This window comes from Hemicordylus capensis, chromosome 6 (assembly GCF_027244095.1).
Source record: "Hemicordylus capensis ecotype Gifberg chromosome 6, rHemCap1.1.pri, whole genome shotgun sequence".
NCBI classification, from domain to species: domain Eukaryota; kingdom Metazoa; phylum Chordata; class Lepidosauria; order Squamata; family Cordylidae; genus Hemicordylus; species Hemicordylus capensis.
Window position 1 is genome coordinate 39521292 of NC_069662.1, and position 7642 is coordinate 39528933.

Genomic DNA, 7642 nt, shown 5'->3' on the forward strand with positions numbered 1-7642 from the left:
TACTCTGAGAGATCCTCAGCTCTTCCTCAGTGGCATGTTGAGTACCATTCGACCTGAGGGGCCCATCATCTGGAACTGAGGGGCCCATCATCCAACTATCATTCTATTTTGTCTGTCCATGTGGTTTTCTTGGTGAAATACAGGAGTGGTTTACCATTGCCTTTTCCCATGCAGTATGAAATTATGCCTTTGTCGTTGTCACTGAAGTGATCGTCCGCCTCCAGCACCTTCTTATATTGCTGTTGCCCAATATAGGTGCCTGCTTGCTTTAGCTGGGCAGCTGGGATGACCTTCGCGCTTTGGGTGATCCTACTGGGAGTATACCTCCGGCATACTTCGCTCATCCCTCCCAGGAAGGGAGAGAAATATACCTGTCTGAAAACCCGGAAATTGTCTGCCAGACAGGGCAGACAATACTGACCTTGATAGACCAATGATCTGACTCAGTAGAAGAGAGCTTCAGATTATTCTGATTGGCTGAAAGTCTTGTATAAGCCTTTCCGAGGCAAGTTGGCCCATCCAATGAGGGTATCTCTGCCTTGCCAGGGCTACCTTTCCCCTAGAGTTCTTCCTGAAGCATTACATTTTGTGACCTCAAAACATACTTCATGATAATATTGATTCGAGATATGAACCCCATAGATCTGATCTGGCTGAAAGCCTCCTGACACAGCTTCTCTGAATCAAATGTTGTTAGAATAGTCCTGAGTAAAGCCACACAGGACCTTAGATTTGGATTTCATATCTTCTGTCTTTGAAATAATCATGAAGAGAGGCCTCTGAGCACGTGCAGAGGGCTTTCTCCTCACTCCTATGTAACTGCTGTCCATCTCCATGGAGATGGTACTGGGGGAAAGAAGGTCACACATCTCTGAGTAGAAATTAGCCATGGAGCAACCGAAGTATGCACCCTATAGTCCAGTAACAGCCCATATTACCTCTCCTCTGCTGCATTTCACCTGCAGACTTCCCTACTTCTCCTGTGCCCCACACCTTTCACCCCACTCCTGCCCCCCGCCCCAATATCACTAGGCTACTGCTGCCTCCAATATAAAATAGGGGAGAAAAGATCAGGGACTGCCCCATAAAAATGAAGAAATTTAATCATGGAGATAATTAGAACCAGAAGCTCAACAGCTCCTCACAGACGGTTCTTCTCCCCCTCCCCCAGCTCCACTGCCCATGAACCAATTAGGACTTGTTCTCTTCGGCCCCCCAAAGCAAAGTCCATATGTTTTGGAACAGCATTTCCCAGGAACTTTAGCCTTGGCTTAATCATAAATGTCTCAACCTTTTCACATCAAGTGCGAAAACCCCAACCAAAAACTGTTTGGCTTTGCTTGAAATGTATACCCTTGGGCTGAGCTCACGACGTTAGCGAAGCAATGCAGAGTATGGCCAAAGTTAAGTGTAACAATGCACGTTGTCTTCCAAGGTGTTAATCTTTCCCCTATTAAGTGGGAATGTGGTTGATGTGGCCTGCAAGGTGGGAATCCTTTTTAATTCAAACAATATTCCCTAGAAATGTGGCATTTGGTCATATTAGAGTTCTCACTTGCCCCACCCCAATGACTCAAGGTGAGTAATAATGCTTAAAATCATTAGAGAGAACCAACAAGTAAAGATAAAGAACCCTCTAAAATTCTGTATACGTACGTGCATTTCACATATTTCTTCACACATGGCATAATTCTCCACACAGTGCATCATCTATGAAATTTGGTGCCACAAGATGTGTTGGTACTGCCACCAGCAAAGACTGTCCTTAAGCTTTGGAGCACATCTTCAGCTCACCAGCTGTTGTTATTTATTGTTATTTATTTAACACATTTTTGTACCACCCAAAAACGCAAGTTCTCTGGGCAGTTTACAACAAAACAATTTTTAAAAAACCAATAAAACGATTAAAACATTTCAACTATTAAAATTTAAAATGTTAAAACTATTAAAACACAATTAAAACAATGAGGCTATTCACACGATCGCAGAAAATCGGACTAGCCTCCGCTAGCCCGATTTTCTGCAATCGTGAGAACCACCGGGCTCAGGTGTGAGCCTGGTGGTTCTTGAGTGGGTAACCCGCTCAAGTAGCCCGCCCCTAAAATGGGGTTTGCAGAGCAAACACTCCACAAACCCGTTCTTTAAAATCGTGAGTAGCTGCAGTGCGTGATCGTGAGTTTTTTTTATCGTGAGTAGCCACAGGTAACGGTAACTGAGCAAAGAGGCACATTTTAAAGTGGTGATTCACTTATATTTAGCAGGAGGAGAGTAACTAGCCCTATGCAGCCCCAGAACAGCTTCCCTCCCATGGCTTTTGTTGGTGCCTATTTTATGTTTCTTTTTAGACTGTGAGCCCTTTGGGGACAGAGAACCATCTTATTTATTTATCATTTATCATTTATTATATATCATTTCTATGCAAACTGCTTTGGAAACTTTGGTTGAAAAGCGGTGTATAAGTAGTAGTAGTCATCATCGTCGTAGTAATATGTTTTTACCTTTATGGACATCTGTTCTTATACTTTTGACAAGCCTGTAAACTGTTCCTTCAAAAATCTTTATTTAAATAAACTATGAGGCTATTCCCACAATCAGGAGAATTCGGGCTAGGGGAGCCTAGCCCGATTTCTCCTGACCATGAGAACCACCGGGCTCGCAGGTGAGCCGGGTGGCCTCCAGGTGGTTAACCTGCCAAAGTAACCCTCCCCTTAAACCGGGTTTACGGAGCAAGTGCTCCGCAAACCCAGTTTTTAAAATCGTGAGTCGCCGTGGCGCGGCTACTCACAAGTAGAAACCTGACCGGGACTCTCTCCAGCATGCTCTGCGTGCTCACGCTGGGCATGCTGGAGCTTCCGGGGGCCACGCAGCCCCCGAACTCCCCAGCCCTGGCCGGCTCCGTGATGGAGCCGGCAGTTGTGTGGGCGGCTGCCCAGAGCAGAGTGCTGCTCGTGTGCAGGGAGAGCGGGCTAAGCCCTGAGAAGAGCCTCTATATTTTTAATTCTTGTTTCATCATAAGGCTGGCTGTGCTGACTTTTAAATACTACGTTTGCCTCCCCATGTTGCCAGCTCAGGCTCCATGCTACTGAAGAAGTATTGAGACAATTTTGATATATTTTTGGAAGAAAAGGGCTTCAAGCAACAGAGTGCAGAGAGGTAAGGCAGAGGAGGGAGGCAGGTTTTCCTCCTCCACGTGCTCCTTTTCATCTGACAAATGGGCCGCATCCACTCCTGCTTTGACTGTGGGTAAAATCGTCGGGTTCCTGCATCGCATCTATCTTGGCCCTTTTGGTCTTCCAATATGTCCAAATGACTGAATGAATGTATTGTTTTGTGCTCTCTGTTTTCTGGAATCGTAGGAAGTTCCAGGGCAGGGCAGCCTTTGAGCAAGGTCAGCTTCCTCGTGAGCAGAGAGAGTGCTGGAGACAGATGGTGTTTTTGTCATATCAGTTTGTTTACAAATATACATGCTGAGCAGAAGGATGATCATCTTTAAAGTACCATTGTCTTCAAAGTACTATCAAGTTCCACAAAAATAACAGCATGTCCAGGCTGCCACTTACCAGGCGGCTGCAAATGCTGTTTCTCTAATGTTATTTATCAAATGTGAAGGGTCCTAAACCTATGTTGATAGTGTAATGCTAATTAGAGATTTGCATGGAATGAATTTTTTGATTTATCTCAAATTCAAATCGAATTCTGAAAATTCATTTTGAATTCAAATTAAATTTGAATTGATTTGACCCTGTTTTAGCACCTTTTTTAACCAATCAGGGGGGCTGAATTGTTTTTAAAAGGTGCCAAACAGCTCTTGAATATTTGAATTTGAATAGGATTTCAAAAATTCAATTAGAATTTGAATTAAATTGCCCTTTTAAGGGGTGATTTGCTTCAAATTCAAATCACTCAAATCACCCAGATTCAAGTCGAATCTATTCAAATTTGAATCGATTTGCACATCCCTAATGCTAATGTCAAAGACTGCAAGGGAGGAATGCTGGGTGGAAGGGAATGCTTAACCTTTTCACACCCTCCAATTCTCTACCACAGAGGTTCCCAATCTTGGGGCCCCAGATGTTCTTGGACTACAGCTCCCATTATCCCCAGCTACAAAAGCTTCACGACTGATGATGATGGGAGTTGTAGTCCACCAGCATCTGGGGACCCAAGTTTGGGAACTCCTGCTCTACTACAAGCCCTTCCTTTAATATCTCCTGTGTTTCCAGTAAGGGTCCTCTGCCATATCAATTCTAGATGTTTTGGGATAAAATGCATTGTTTGGATCCATTTCCATCTGGCCTCCGGCTATGATTCAGAATGGGCTGTGCATCGGATGCTCCAGTCTTGATGAGTTTTCAATACCCCCGGTCATGTATAAGCAGCCATTCCCAGTGTGGTCATCTCTTCTGTTGTAGCTGAAGCCTGTACAACCATCTGGAAAGGCACATGGGGATATCAGGAAGATAGTCAAGGATGCTGGGAAGGTGCACTGGGACGTCTGGGAAATGTAGATCCACCCCATAGAAAAGTGCTGGAAGGAACTACACTTCCCAAATATACTCGCCAGTGTTCCTTGTAACAAGGATTCCTAAATGTTGTTGATTACAACTCCCAGCATCCCAGCTTGGCTGGGGAACACTGATCCCTAAGTGCCTTCCTGACATTTATTTATTTATTTGAACTTCTTACATACCACCTCCTCCAAAGACTCTAGGTGGTGAACAACAAAAAGGCCAACAACAATCAATTTTTTTAAAAAAAATTATTAGAGGGCAAACACCTGGCAAAACAGGTCTGTCTTAACTTAAGAAGGGCCTCAAAAGCAGCCAGGGAGGGGGCTGGACGAATCTGGGGGTGGGGAGAGTGTTCCAAAGAAGAGGGGTGGCCACAGAAAAGGCCCTCCTATGGGCCCAGGTTCATTTCCATATGCCTTCCCAACCAGCCCCACAAGTTCCAGTTTCAGTAGAAGAGAGCCCCCTGCTCCCCACCCAGCACCAGAAGTGTGAGGAACAGTACTAAGATCCATGCTGGAAGCAGCCACATCTGTGCACTCCAGCACCTGTGTATTATGTATGTGAGCACACTACAAATTCATCATGATCAGAGTGTTCTTTACACAGACTTACTTTAAGGGAAAAGACTGCTTTGATTGCCCTGATAAATGACCTGTACCAAGAGAGAGAGATGGAGGGAGTGTGTCCCTAGTCATTTTCCTGGATCTTTCTGTTTACTCAGGATTTTAAAATTTGATTTTTTAAAATTGACTTTTAAAAAAAGATTTAAAATTGTTTTGTACTGTATTTTGTATTCTTTTTTGTGTTGTGATTTGATGTGTTTTATGTTTTTATTGGATGTTTTAATGTTATGTGGTGAGCCACCCAGAGAACAGTTTGTTATGTGGTGGCTAACAAATAAAGTTTATGGTGGTGGTGATTGTTAAAAATAATCTCTCTCTAGTGTTACCAAGATAGCCTGTTCCGGGAGCTCTCTGGAGCTCCCCAACATCAGATTTGGAGGTACAGGCTTGTAGTTCCCATTTCGTCTCTCTGAACTCACGAGATCGTGGGCTCACCATTTGCTTACATGTGCTAACTCATAAGGGTATGTCACTTGGGAGGTAGCATGGGGAAAGGTAACTCTAGGTCAAGCCTAACCTGCAACTGAAAGAGGACTATTCCTCTGCTCTCCTCTCTGATTCCAGCACAGGTGAGGAAGCCAGTGAGGAAGTACTTAATTAAGTGCTCTTCTCTTAACAAACAGAATAGCCAAATACTATGTTGGCATATCAGATTAGCTTTGAGCTTATCGCCTTCGCAGGAAGGAATAAGATAAGAGGTAACAGGCTCATCTCTCTCTAGCAGAAGCATTAATGGGTGACCCGAGGCTTGGGAGGTACGCTTTTTAAAACGTTCCAGCACCTATCAAGGTCTTCCTGACCACACGCGATAAGCTCTAATGTGCCCATTCCCTCCATCCTGCACAGGTTTCACAGACCTATTCACTTCATTGTGCTTCTAGAGCCCGCCCACCCAAGTTTGAACAAAATGTATTATTTTGTCCATCAGGATGTTACCCTTTTCAGCAGAAGGGTGTGGTCACCATTTGGCCCCAGGGCACGTTGTGGCCTATTTTTGTCCTTGAGACCCCAGAGCAGTCTTCTCTGGATTCACCTGTTGCATGTCTGTGCATCTGGACTGCTATACTACCTTGCTGAGCCTGGGCTCTCTGTGCCCATCCCGCTCTTCACCTCCAGACCGGCTGTTTCCAAGCCTGATCTGAAACCAGGCCTCCTTGGGACTTCTTCTGGCTTCATGATCCGCTGGGGATACACGGGTCCCTGCTCCTGCATCCTGCCTCCCTGACTGTACCTGAGGAATGAGGCCCCTCAACATCGGCTGAGCAACAAGTGTCCATACACACCAATGGAAGGAAGTGAAGTATACTAATCCCTGCTCTGAAATCTCTTGCTCCCCTATCTTCCTGCTCCCCTTTAAAGTCTGTTCTCGAAGACCAATCTCTGGTCAGTCTTGAGTGGATTTAATTCAGATCTCAAGCTAAAATGCCTCTTCCTGGGCTTCAATTTAGTCCTATGTATTGAGTTATTAGCCTTGTTAGTTTTACTAGTTAATATTGTGTGGCTTATTAATTAAAATGTCTCTTCTGTACCCCTAAACCCTCAAATAAACCTGATTGCATTTGAACTTCAACTCGCTGTCAGTCATTTCCAAGACCAAAGCTTTGCACACATTTATTCTGTAACGAGCTGCTCACTCTAAGATTTGCTGGTTCCCCACACAAACCCAAAAGTCAGTCAGGGGTGGTTTGTCAATACCACAGAGCAGTATCATTAACCGTGGCATTCAGTACCATCAGCAATCCTTCTCCACTGAGAGGATCTTTTAAAGGTCTGAGTCCGAGTGGGTCCTGACACCCTGCCCCATCTGCACAGCCTATTGCAAGGATCTGGCTAGATAACTTGTAAACCCATTTTCCATTTGATGTGTCTAGCGCACCAAAAGTTCTAAAAGAAAAAGTGAGGTAACATCCTTCCCTCTTAGCAATGTAGAGAAAAAGGCACTCAGATTTCTGTTACACATGGGGGAGGGAGTTTAAATTATCTACCAAGACAGAGTTTTCTAAAGTCTGTTTGTTTACAGGTTCAACCCTTTTTGTGGCATGCAATTGGATACTAAATACAGCAATCTTAATTCTCCCCCCCCCTTGTGAAGGGGACATAGAAACTATAGGTTTTGTGCCTGACCTATGGAGGCCAGGTGTTTGGCTGATCAAAAGGAAGCCAGATACTTTGTTCCACAGAGTTAAGTTCCTGCATTTTGATTATGTACTGGCATGGGTCCATCAAGTTTATAAAAGCAGCAGGCAGGGAGGCACCCCATCCCAGATGCTCACAGTCCTCAGCATGCTTATCCTACAACTGTGTGTGACAGCACTAGAAGAGAGGAGACTGGCATCCTGAAATCATGTTTTAAGGGGGCTCTGGATGGGTTCTGAAGTGCCAGGCTGGGTCTTGGACATGGCAGATGTAGGTCCAGATCCTTCCACCATGGATATCTGTGGGTGGCCTTGGCCATGTCAAAACATCCCAGTCCAAGCCAGCATCCCAGGGCTAAATTTTTATTCATTT

At 44.7% G+C, this 7642-nt stretch overlaps 1 long non-coding RNA gene across 1 annotated transcript in view; it reads left to right on the plus strand.

Annotated features, from left to right (window-relative positions):
- Positions 1–6698, plus strand: part of LOC128331808 (uncharacterized) — a 35866-nt gene extending 29168 nt beyond the window's left edge. Inside the window, exon 3 of the long non-coding RNA XR_008310434.1 lies at positions 3067–6698. This is a non-coding gene — a long non-coding RNA (uncharacterized LOC128331808). The remainder of the gene's footprint in view (positions 1–3066) is intronic.
- Positions 6699–7642: the final 944 nt, after the last annotated feature.